We start from the raw sequence: 13,524 nt of genomic DNA, 5'->3' as shown, positions 1-13,524 counted from the left end.
CAAACCTTGTTTGTACAAAAAGGGGCCAAGCAGCTGGGAAATTCTGGAGTGGAGTGTGTCCTCATTAGTTCCCATCTGCCACCAGAACTCAGCTCATGGCAAGTTTGGCTAAGTCCTGGTGTACTCAGGTCCAAATGTGGGTCAGTTTTAATTACACTATACAGAATTCAGTGTGCAGTTTTTAAATCCTTATTATACAGCACAGAGGAATGGGCAGCTCTCCAGCTAATCAATTTTTTAAAAGTACATATATAAAAATTTTAAACCAAGCTAGACAGACAGTGGGTGGGGGGAAAAAATCTTATAAATGAGTACAAGGGTTACTTAAGAGAATCATTAGCGAAATTGGGTCATGAGCAAGTTCTGCTTTAAAACTTCAAAGTGAGAAGCAAACTGTTCCTTCAGTGAGATAGGAAGTTTAAATGAGGTATACAGCATCCCTTGCTCTTTAGCGCAAATGAGTAACAATAAGGATGTGTCCAGGTTACAGTAAACACCTATGGGGGCACCGGCTTTCCATCTTTTGTCATTCTTCACACTTAGCACTTTCAATGTTTATCACTCATGGAAGGGATTGTTAAATAAAAATAAAAAAGAAATCATAAACTACCTCTTAAAAGTGAGAAACTGAAGATAAGGGAGAGGAGGAAGAAAGAGAAGGAGAGCAGAGTGGGCATGTGTTGAGTAGCAGACTCTGGGCATGACTTGGCTCTCAAAGCCACCCACACGAACTGGGGCCAGAATCAACCCATGCTGTCTATGCTCAGAATCCATCCTGTCCAAAAGCTTCATCAGGTGCAGAGAAGCTGAGACACTAAAAATTCAAGGCAACCGTAGGTGAAAAAATCGGGAGGGAAGATATAGGCAGTCAGTGTTGGGCATTTATGCAAAGGCATAATGCACCATTTTTGATGGATAAAATGTCTTTTAGCACAAGCCCTAATGACAAAAAAACCTGTAAATGCTCAAAGTACTTTTTAGGTTTTCGACTAAATTACTATGAAGGTTATCTATAAAAACGGTGGGATGAATTCAGGGTTTAAACACTAGCTTTTAATATTTGCTGCTGTGTGATCTTGGACAAATTGCTTATTCTCTCTGAGTTTAACTTTTCTCACCTATAAATGGGAAAGATAAATCTACCTAATAGACGGTTGTAAGAATTATCAATAATATATATAAAACATCTAAAATATAAGTCACTCGGTAAATGTTAACTATTATTAACCAAATAGGTATGAGTTAATTGTGACCTGCTCCTCCCCCTCAAAGAAGATATGTTGAATTCCTAATCCCAAGGACCTCAAATGTGACCTTATTTGGAGATACGGTCTTTAAACAGGTAATCGAGTTAAAAACGAGATCATTAGAGAGGGCCCTAATCCAATATGACTTGTATCCTTACAAAAAGAAGAGGAATTAGGACACAGAGGCACATACTGTATAGAGAGAAAATGAAGTGAAGAGACACAGGGAGAAGAGGACCTTCTATAAGTTAAGGAGGGAAGCCTGGAACTAACTTTGTCAAAACTTTGATTTCAGAGTTCTGGACTGTGGCAAAACAAATTTCTGCTGTTGAAGCCACCCAGTTTGTGATACTTTGTTACGGCAGCCTTGGAGAACTAATACCTAACTAAATAAAAATTTCATTAATTGTTAACATTTACCTTGACTCATCATGGTCAAAACTGTATATTAGGCAAGTCGACTTTATTCACTCTGCTGAGCAATGGTCTATCCATAAATTATCTAGTGCTTTTTCCCTTTTTTTTCTGATTGCTGTTCAGGAAGATATTTCTGCATTATAAAAAGCCTGGCAGGAAAAAAAAAAAACTGGTTTACTATAATTAAGATCACCTAGTTTTTATTAAAGATAATTAAGGGAAAATCGTTCATACAAATTTGCGAGTCCACTTTTCTATTGTTGAGGGGGTTTGCATGGGAGAGTATCTGGACATTTTACCACATTAATTTCCTGCTCAAGGAAAAAAGATAGTCATCTACTCATTGCCAACTATGATCACTAAACCTGGGGCTACTTAGATTGTGACAAACTTGCCAACATAACTACCTTCAGTTCACCAGGATGCATGTAAGAGTACATGGTTTAATTGATAAGTATGGATTCTTCATTGTTTGCCAGAGATTGGTCTTAAGTGTGCTGACTTTCCAAAGAGGGATGATAGTCATCAGAAGTTGTATCAACAGCCCTTCCATGGCAAGGTACCGTTTCCAAAAATCAATAGACCTTGTAGTATATGTGACTGTCCTCATCTTAAGTTTTTCTTTAAATAGCCCCAGCCTTCTACAGAAATCTGGCATGCATAGATAGAAATGATGAGTCTAACCACAATGAACGAGATATTCAAATGCTTTCATCAAAAATATAACTTGGCCAAAATTAACCTTCTTAATGGGTGAACTCTAAATTTTTATACTGCCCATCATAACAGCTTTTATATTTTAACATAAGGAGAAAGAAGAAATTAATATATAGGGCATACTAGTGGATGCCATGCACTAAATATTTTGTATACCTAATGTACTTTAATCCTCACATCCATCATTAAAAAGGTGGACATTCTTATCGCCATGTTTTAGATAGAAAAATTTGATGCTTAATAAGGTCAGGAGGCCTTGATCAGGTACAAAATCAATAAACCGTGGGACTGGAATTTCAGTGCATGTCATTTGGACTCTAAAGATCCTAAATTCAAACTGAGGCAGATTTAGAATCCAGAGATCCTAAAAGTGTCATCGGCTTTCAAGATGCTGATTTATTTAAGGTATTCACAGACTCCTTTAGACATTTAGATAGTAATGCCCTGGTGAACCTCAGTTTATTCTCCTTTTGAAGAAAACAGTGATTTACAAACACAAAATAAAAGGCTTCAATCAATTTAGATGAAGATCCCATTATAAAAATACCTGAAAGTCTTTTGGATTCAGTACTAGATAGCTTGTCTTATGATTAGTTTTCCAACAACTCGAAATAGTACATTTACTTCCTGGAGATAAGCAATCAACTCTCCAATCACTAGTAGAAAAAATTTTTTAACTCTAATATGTTTGCATATGAGGTATCTCACAGTAGACCAAGAATCAATAGTTCTGGGTTCAAATTCTACTCTAGTGCTTACTAGTCTGTATAACTCTGACAAGTATATAAACTTTTCTGAGCCTTTTTTGTTTCACCATGGACAAAATAAAGATGTTAAATAGATGGCCATTAAGATCACTGCAAGTTTTAATACTCTATTATTTTTAGAATCTCTTCTAAAGCCCTAGAAGCAGAGGTAACTTTGGCTAGAACCTTTAAGATAATCTAGTGACAACGTCCAGACCAGGATCCCTGCTCTCAGTCAATTAGATGGTCTTCCTTAACTATCTAAGTTGTAGTAGTGGTGATAGTGGCGATAGAAATAATAATAGTGTAGCTAAGCTTTATTGAGCACTTACTATGTGCCAAGCACCAAATGAAGAATTTTACATGCATTGTGCTATATCTAACAACAGAACAATACATGAGGTAGATCCTATTATTTTTCCAATTTTACAAATAAAGTAACAAAGGAAAAGAAAGACCGGTCCATACTAAAATAAGTGGTGAAGCCAAACCGAGCTCTGTTGACATACCTTCGTCTCCAACAGTCTGTGTGCCCTTTGAGGTCAAGTACTTTGTTATATTCAGTTAGCCTAGCACTGTGTCAGATAAAGAGTAGATTTCTACTTACTATGTAGAGTAAAAGAAAGGAGGAGAGAAATTAGATGTAGACATGCTATGTTTTAAATAAATGTTAATTTTCTTCCTTTATTGCAATTACACCCAGAAATCCTGGGGCTTGGTGATTTCTTCCTCCTTGGGATTCTAGGCTCTAATTCCTAGTCACTGAAGCAGCTGCTATTATCTAGGTGATACATGTTCTTGGCTCATCTCTTAATTTCTAATGTTGAGATAAACAGAAGAATATAGTTTAACCTACTATACCAAGGTTCTAGAAAAACAATAATGTCCTTGACATTGGCCTCTTACCCACTGGTGTAAACTAAGGTGAAAGAAAAACTGTTCCCAGAGAAAAGGTACCTCTAAGCCTAGCAGCACCCATGAACATCATCAACTAGTGGTCCTGAAATTTGAGAAGCCTAAACAAGATGTTTTGATGCAATAGATATTGGCTCATTATGCAACCTCTGCCATTACGTGACTGACTCATGCCACACAAAATGGAACTTTATAATGGCCTACCTATAGGTCTTAAATACCCTATTTTGATTTTACCTCTACTTGACTTTATTTCTTATTTACAGTTAAAATTTAGTCAATAACAGAAACCATAATTACGAACATGTATACAGTAAACACAGAGCCCATTATTTCTGTTTAACCAAAAACAGTTACAGATTTTTAATATGATCTGACCTTATCTGACGTGAAGAAAGTCCACATACATTTTATTTTTATGTTTTCAATGAGTTAGAGATAGAGGGTGGGAGGGCTAAAGAGGAGAGGGAGAGAGGGAAGGAAGAAGGGGGGAGAGAGGGTGAGAGGAGGAAGAGAGAGAGAGAGAACACAGGAAATCTATAGCATTGATCATATAACATAGAAGATTAGTTTATTCCTATGCTCTAAAGTATTTCCGAAGTTCCATTAAACTTAGTCACTGATGTTTCTGCATTCTGTATAAAATAGGATAACATAAAGACTGTTTTCATAGTCAGTAAAAATGAATATAAAGCATATTGCAAATAGTGTGATATCAAATCTCGATTATAATGAGGATTAATTCATACATATTCATTTTCCATTTTAAGAACAGAATTTATCAGTAGTCTCATCTCTGTGTAATAAACAATATGAGAACTAAAGGAAGTCCATATAGACCCATAAAAAATATATAATGAGTAACAAGTTTCCGGAACCCTATTTCTCTATTCCTAATACAACTCCAGACATGTTTTATTAATATATGCATTCATTTAACATTTATTGACCACCTACTATGTTCAAGGCATTGAATTAAGGGCTGTGGACAATCCTCCACTTATCTTAGCACCTGTTTCCTACTTCCAAAGAGGTTAAATTCATATTATGGGAATTTATAAAAAAACAAAACAAACAAAAAAAAACATTTAAATGGGTCAACAAACAGAAAAGATACACAAGCTCTAAGACTTCATGTTATTAAATACTCCTTAGCATTTTTAATATGTTAATGAGAATAATGCCAGTTATGTGAATAAGTTTTCAATATGGGGAGTTTGGGACTACCAAATAAATTATTTAACTAAATGCTTTTTATATTGAGTTAGTTGCAACTTTTGATATTACATTTATAGAATTTTTTTTCTAACCAGAACAAGATACAGTCTATAGTAGCTTAGCTATATTAAAATGTAGATATTTGTCAGAAAATACAACCATTAACTAAAAGAAACAATATCACTGACAGCAATACTTCAGGAAAATACCAGGTGACTAAAACTGATGAAAGTAAAGGATAGTATTCTAGCCGTAAAAACTACATCTGGATTTTAGCACCTTTTCTTAGATTACTATTTAATTTTCACCTTTTTCTCTCTCACTTCCACCCTACTGCAACAGAGACTCATGCACAAATCAAGAAATCATCTTACAATATACCCTTAAATTTTCTGAATATGCCCCATGTGTCCACTAATAGCCAAATGCTTTCAAATCTGTTCAGCTAAATGGATCAATAACTATATCCAGCCTCACATAGTGGGGTTGCCAACATGGTAAAATTGAGCCAAACACAAAATATGTCTACCAGGACAAAAATTATTATCGACCCACATATCTGGAGAGAGCTACTCTTCTCAGGTATTCTTTAGAGAAGTTGACATACACATTATGTAGGACAGTTAACTAAAAATATTTGAGAGTCAGAATGAAGAATTTGGAGAAAATGTTTGGGAGCTAAAACCAGTAAGTTTTACAATAAACCAATGTAATAGTTCAAGGTCTACATCAAGGAAGAATCTTTCAAACTCAGAGTACACAACATACGTAACAGCACAAGCAAACTGCTAACATGCTTCTCTGTGCGCTCACTCAAATGACACAGCTGCAAGCAACAATCGAGCAGGTGCAACCAAGCTTTTGAGAATTCCTGCCTGTTGCCCAAGAACCACAACACCGCAAGGTTGAGATTTTAAGCAGGTGCAAACATTTTTTTCTATTTGTCTGGTGCTTGAGACAGTGCAGCAGACAGTGCATCTGCAACCACTCCTTACGTAAAACAACCACCACAGAAAATAAACTCCAAAGCAGAAAAAAAGTTTGAAAATAAAGCAATCATGTCAAATCCAGCAGTTTTGCAATAATTTGACCCCGTATCAGCAGTTGCTGTAATAGTATAGTTCCACAAAACATTCTCTAATGTTTCACCAGATGAATGCTTTGTAATTAAAATTATTCTGCCTCATCAAATCTCTGAAATGTTTATTTGATTCTTACAATAGTGTGAAATGCAAGGTATGTATAAAATGTACTATCTTTTAAAGCTGTCAATATTTATAAGTACTCAAAAATTAACATTTTCACATTATGAAATCTGTAAGCAATTGTAATATACAAAAATGTAATAACTTGTCAGTTAATACATAGATTTACATAACTATAGGTGATTCATATACATACCTGTGCAGCTATGGGGCACAGACAGACTTGAAATTTATCAGGTACCTGAAATGTAAAACAAATATATAAGTAAGTTAATTTTCTAAGTAGAACCAGTATTATGCTGAGATAATTTCTGCAGAAAAGTAGGAAAGACTGTAGTGGTTAAAAGAGGTGAGTTATTTTATATCTATATTTTCCACAGAGGATATTTCAAATCACCTTAAATTCATACAGGTGAATGCACACACACACACACACACGCACACGCACACACACACACACACACACAGAGTCCCTTCGTAGTGTTATCAAAACAAGTACCATCAAGAGACTAAGACTCATCACAGCCTCTGAAATGAAAATGCTTTCACTAGAGTACGAGGCAAACACTTTAAAATGATTTTTTTTTTTTTGGTATTTTTCCAAGACTATTGCCTTCCTAATACAAATATGACTACTACTCTCTAAAATGAAACCACTCAGATTCATCTGCACTCAGTTTGGTATGTTGGTAAGGAAGAAAGTTGTTTTTGTAGAACAGTCCACAAAAAATGCATAAATAAATAAAGTAAACTTTGAATGTTCATTAACTTCAGTTTCAACAGCAATTAGAAATGAGATTGATTGCTACAAGAGAGCATGCTAAAGCCACACCAGATATAATGCAGGATTTACAATTAGACCTGAAACATATTTGCATGTAGGTGGAAACTGTATTTTAACATGCAGCCTCCAAACTACTGTGACCTTTAAAAATATTTCATAATTCTTTCTGAAAGCAAATCGAAGAGTTTAATTTATATACTTTTGACCATAGTGGATGACAGTAATATATTAAAATCAGTAGATCTACATAATACTTGCTTAAGAGGTAATAATTTTGACGATGGTTCTATAAAATACCATCTTCATACACTTCTGATAAATTCTGTAAATTGCTAAAAATTTTCTGGAAAACTATTGAGTAATATGTATCAAGAACTTAAAGTTAAAAATCTGTACTCATTAATTAGTTGTGGGACTCTCTTACGTAACTAAAAACAGAGTTATGTTAAAAAGGTAATATTCATGGCAGAGAAAAACTAAAAGCATAAATAAAACATAACATATCCATATAAAGGAATATTTTGTAACAATCCACAAGGTACTCTGTGGCACTATAATGGTCTATAAACATACAGGGTACCAATTGCATGGGCATGGCAAAACTGCATGAAAGAGAAAAAAAAATAGAACACACAAAAATATTGTATAATTATATTGAGATAGTAAGGCTATTGATAATTTTATTTTTTTCTTTTTATTTTCATATATAATATCTACAGTAATCATTATTTTACAATAGGAAAAAATTATTAGTTGACAGGACAGGAATAAAAGAAAAAGGTTTTAGAGTCCCATGTGGAAATCATAACTCTAACCTTCCTAAGTGAAGTAAGTTAGTACAGTTACACATAAAATCCACCAAGTATACCCAACAGTGAGAAATGCCCTCACTGCATCCTCATAGGAATACAGCCAGGGTCTCTTTCATCCCACTGGTTTAGAATCTACACCAGTCATTCAATAACACATTTTTAATCATTTTAGTAAAATTTCTTTAATTATGCAGAGTGAAATGATGGCAAGAACAATTTAGGACTGCAAATCTGTTCAACCTAGTACAGACTAATTTATTCACTAAGTAAACAATATTTAGTGAGCGTCTATTACATGCAAAGTGTTGTGTTTGGCTTTATGATACCCTAAAAGATAAATGAGAATACATCTTACTCTCATACAGCTAATGACTTTAAACTGCTAAAAAATACATACATATACCTTTCTATTAATTGTGCTGTGAACCTAAAACTGTTCTAAAGAGAGTTGCAGAAAATAAACACACAAAACAAAAAAAAAATGTACATACGGCTCTTATAAAGATGTGAAAAATCACAGTTTAAGGTATTTATGACAGATATGGTATACTTTAAAGCAAGAAACCAAATATTAGGTTTATCCTTTTATATTATTGAGCACAAACTGATATTTAGGTAACCATCAATAAAAAGTTACAAGTACATGAGTGTGCATCACTTATAAAATACCCTAGTAAATTAATTATTTTTTCTTATGTGACCTTTTTGTTAATAGATAGTTATATAATGGAGACCAGGTATGAAGGATTATTGATCCAATATCAGATGCCGAATGTGTAAAATTGTCTCAGATTATCTAAGGCCACGTAAAACATATGCGTAATTATTAACAGGCTAGTTATGTAATGGCAACCAAAGTAAGTGAGTGAGTCACTTGCTAACCCTGCCAAAGACACTGTTATAACCCTACCACCAGGGAAAAAGAGGTGGAGAGGAATGGACAGATGGATGCTGTGGGAATCCAGAACAACCGAAGGTAGTGGTGGTGCTGGTGACAGGGGGTACCGTTTTTGTTGTGAGATAAAAAGATGCAGCTCAGAGATTCTCTCAACAGCAATTCAGTGTCATTGAAGCCTGTAACCATAACTCTCATTTGCCCCTCTGAAGCTAGTACCACATGATAGTTCTGAGGTTAGTTTGGTCAGTGGGGTCAGCCTGAGTGAAACGGTGCCAAACACTAAAAGAGGCTATCATGTGACTGATGATCCCTAGATCTGGGCCTCACAGAGTTCTGAGCAGCAGCTGAGGTAGGATGGCAGTTAAGTGCAGACAAACCTGAGATCGAATTCTAGGTTCCTCCCTTCAATTGTGTGATCTTGAACAAGTTACACTTTCCCCGTCTGTAAAATGGCAATCATGTTATCCACCTGATAGGACTGTTTGTGCGTATTACATGTAGGCATATAAAGGATTGCACAGTGCCTACTATAAAGTAAGCATTGCTAAATGGAAGCTATTAGTACTGTCCTAGTTGTATGAAAAAAAAAAAAAAGGGGATGTCTGCCCTTTAAGCTAAGGAGCTAAGCAGGGGGTAAGGAGATAGAAAGATGGCTAGTTCAAAATATCACTCTGTATTCTACAATTCATCCAAGAGCCAGTCACGTGCTGAATGTTCACAGAACATCTCCGAATCAGGAAACGCTAAAACAATATTAATAGCCACAACAAGCAACCCTAACCAGCCTTTTTAAGAACCATCTCTATTACCGAAGAGGAAGGTAGGAGAATCTAAGTATTAACATGCAGCAATACTGCCCATGTTGCTTAGTGAAAAATGAAGGCTCATTTTCCATACCTAACTGAAATGATCAGGATATGGAAAAAAAGCACAAAATGACTGTGATTATTCAAGTGGAGTAAGGCCAAAGTGTTATGGGCTCCTTAAAAATCACTTGTGGGCAGTATCGCATTTTTATGTATTCTAAAGAGACACCGCAAACACCCTGACTTTATATGTAATGCAAGGTTTGCAAATATAAGTAAAAAATATTATCGTCAGTTTTTTTCTCAGGGCTTGAAACATATGAATGAATGTATACTGCTGTTGTTCTAGTCCTTTCTTTTTTGACTTAGAGGATGACACAGATCCAGAATTCTTAAATGGTGTCTTCCGAATCCCATTCAGTTATGTAATCTCTAGAATTGTTTGGGTCATGTGAAGGTGAAGTTACCATCAACACCATTCCATTCCAGCTGGAGATATAATACAGAGGATTTTTTTTTTAAGTTCTTTTTACTTCTAGGTTGGCACAGCTATGTTTCCAGTGGGAACTGAATAGGTCCAACTCTCTGTTGTGAAGTTTGGAAAAGTTTATCTTTCCTTCTCATGGGTTGGGCCTGGCTAGAGACGGCAGAGAGGGTGCTTAGTGGTGCTTCTTGAACCGTTTATAAATCTTATAGCCAATTCATTGAGGGCACTGAAAAGGGCCTCAGCTGGGTGTGGAGGGGCAGTGACGCCATAAAAGGGTTCTGAACCTAAATATAGACTAAAAAACATTTCCCCTACGACTGAATAAGCATCCTCAGGAAACTTTTAAGTGTTTTACGTTTTAAATTTGACCTGTTTTGAGAAAAGACACTATGTAATTTCAAATACTTTTATTTAATATGTTTTTATTTCTTCTAGACCCAGTATTGCTCTATCATTACTATATTGTTATTATAAAATGTAGACATTAATCATCAATAAAGCCAATTAAATTTTTTAAAATTGAGGTCCCCTAACATCTGAGGTTTACTTGAACAAAAAGCTTATGAAGAGGAATTAAAAGTAGAATTGCAAACTTTTAATTATGTTTAATTTTATAAATTACTGAGTTAGACTTAGTCAGTCATGAATGCTTTAAAGATCTATCTTTCTATCAGAAAAAGGAAGTATGAGAAGTAACAGTTATCTATTTATCAACTCTGTGAACTAGAAACAGATAAAGGGCAAGAAGGAAGGAAGAGGAAATTATATGATAAACACTCGTTAACTCAAGGGCAGAGTTGGTCTGACTGGACTTTAGGTCAGACTAGGTATAATAAAGCTGCAAAATGCATGAAAAAGTAAGTTTATAAAAATATGCTTTATTTGAATTTTCTAGTAAACATGGCTACCACTTAAAATGAAGTAATATCAAATGTTATGTGTAAACATGATAAATTTGAACTTTCAAGTAGAAATCTGATCTACAATACACTAAATATTAATAAGTCTATTTACCCTGTAATCCACACTGCACAGTTTATTAAGGAAAAAGTAGGCTTTTTATTTTTATTATTTATTTATTTTTTTAGGTGAGGTAACCCTTGGTTGACCTCAACGATTGCATGGGCCTTGTCAGCTTACACTCCCTTATTTTTTAATTTTTTTACATCTATAGCACCTGGTCTTCCTAGGTGGTCTCCCATCCAAATACTAACCAGGCCCAACCCTGCTTAGCTTCTAAGATCAGACAGAATCAGATTGTTCAGGGTAGCATGGCCATAGACAAAAATAGTTTAGTTTTTTGAAACTTAACTTCTGACATGAAAATTTAAGAGCTAGTCAAGAAAATGAACAAAACTATAATTCAGATAAACATTAAGAATTATATTTTCAAAACACTATCGACTTGAAGTTATGACTATAGAAAAGAATTATTTGTTCTTGTGGAATGTAAAACTCTACTGACCTGCTTGTACATATATCTGAGGTCTTAGTTTGGGTAAAGCTACAATCTCCTCCAGAATCTGATGTTCTGTGCTTACTCTTGTCCTAATATCATCATACTGTGTTGTAACCACCTTTCACATAAGACTGTAAACATGGAGACAGGGGTTTTGTCTTATTCACCATTACATCTCTAGCCCTTAGCACAGTACCTAATAAATAGTGGTATGGTTTAAATATTGGTTAAAAGAATGTTGAACGACTTGTGTTACTGTATACTTCTGATGATTAAGAAAATTGACAAGCATAAAAAAATTAGAGAATGACATTCCTAAACAAATTATTCTTCAACTTTTGAAAAACTAATCTTCTAATCTTTTTTCTTCCATGTTTTCTTCCTTCTTTTCTCTTAATCATTATTAAACTAAATCATGAGAACCTGCATCTCAAATGTTTATAACAGATTAGAAAGCTTAGTTGGTTTGGTCCCAGAGCGGGCAGACGTGAGCAATGAAAATCCCACTTGTTAACAGACACTTAGTGTGGTAGAAGTTGAGACACAGATATCTTCAGCATTCCCTGAAAGAGTTCTGCCTAACTGTTTGGTCCTATGCGCTCTGAGAGACCACCTCTGAATATTATTTCTGAGACAGATCCCTCCATTATTTTATTACGTTGTGGTATTTATGACAGTTTGAATCATTCATGTGATTATTGGTTTATGTGTTTCTTCTCTCTCTCCTGCACTAGGCTGTACACTCTAGAGGCCACATTCTTTTGTTCCGCACTCTATATCCAGGGTCTCGTTTAGTGCCTAACACATAATAAACACTCAGCAGCTTTCAATCAAGAGACTAAAAATTTAGGTAGGTAACAGCCACCCCTATCATTGTTTTTCTACATTCCAACTCTATCTATCACATGGAAGCCTTGATACTGTAGGTATTCTTTTATTGTAAATTCTATTCACTCAGTTGCAAGTCAGGAAAACTTGAAATATATGAAAGCAGCTGCTAGTACAATTCGTGGCATTGAAGAGAAAGACTTACTACACATTAGTTCCTTTGCATTGGCCAGCCGGTATCTGCAGAAAGACAGAGATATGATTTGACTAAAAGCCCAGGAACAGACATTTTAGGTAGAGAAAAATAGAAAAAACAAGGGCTCAAAGGCAGAAAAGAGGTAAGTAGGTGTCAGACACAATAAGCAAAAAAAAGAAAAAAGAAAAAAAAAAGAAAGAAAAAAACAAAAAAACAGTGTAAGGCAGTAGTAAGAATATAACAGTGGTTAGAAATGGAAAGAGACTTTAACATGATAGAAAAATTGCCAAGAAATCTATTAGCTTTTCCCTTAGGTGACATAGCCTTCCCCTCATATAAATAAAATAATTGCTACTATTATAGTTAGGAGAAAAATCAACTGAAATGTACATTAAACACATTTTAGATATTTAACATTCTTCACATGATTTCATATGCTGGAAACTCAGCCTGTGTAAATATAACCATGAACTTTATTATTTACTATGATAAAGTAACAGCATATCCTCCTCTATGTACTACCTGCAGTTATAAAAGGCAAATGTGTACTTGCTCTTTAGGTACAATTACAAGGCAGCAGAATGTAGACTTGTGTTTTCTTTGCATTTTGTGCTTAGACGGTGGCTACCAACATGGGAAGAGAAACTTGGTATCATGAAAAGTTTAAAGGAAATTCTTTTTTTCACACTTTGTTACTTTCACTTTCTCCCTACGTTAGCCAAACTTATGTGAGCTCCCTCATTAAAATTATTTTCTGTCTAAATCATTATTTTCTTAGTCTGTATATAT

The 13,524-nt window shown here is 34.8% G+C and overlaps 1 protein-coding gene and 1 pseudogene across 18 annotated transcripts in view; both read right to left on the bottom strand.

Annotated features, from left to right (window-relative positions):
* Nucleotides 1-13,524, bottom strand: part of ZBTB20 (zinc finger and BTB domain containing 20) — a 736,649-nt gene that overhangs the window by 531,943 nt on the left and 191,182 nt on the right. For all 18 annotated transcript variants that reach the window (XM_016137771.2, XM_016137793.2, XM_016137756.2 and 15 more), the window contains exon 3: nt 6,662-6,706. The gene's annotated coding sequence lies outside the window, so the exon portion shown is untranslated. The remainder of the gene's footprint in view (nt 1-6,661; nt 6,707-13,524) is intronic.
* LOC118602730 lies at nt 11,418-11,535 on the bottom strand (annotated as a pseudogene).

The sequence above is a fragment of the Rousettus aegyptiacus genome, unplaced genomic scaffold, assembly GCF_014176215.1.
Source record: "Rousettus aegyptiacus isolate mRouAeg1 unplaced genomic scaffold, mRouAeg1.p scaffold_m13_p_4, whole genome shotgun sequence".
NCBI lineage: Eukaryota > Metazoa > Chordata > Mammalia > Chiroptera > Pteropodidae > Rousettus > Rousettus aegyptiacus.
Note: the sequence above shows the minus strand (reverse complement) of the source record. Positions and strands in the feature narration are given on the sequence as shown.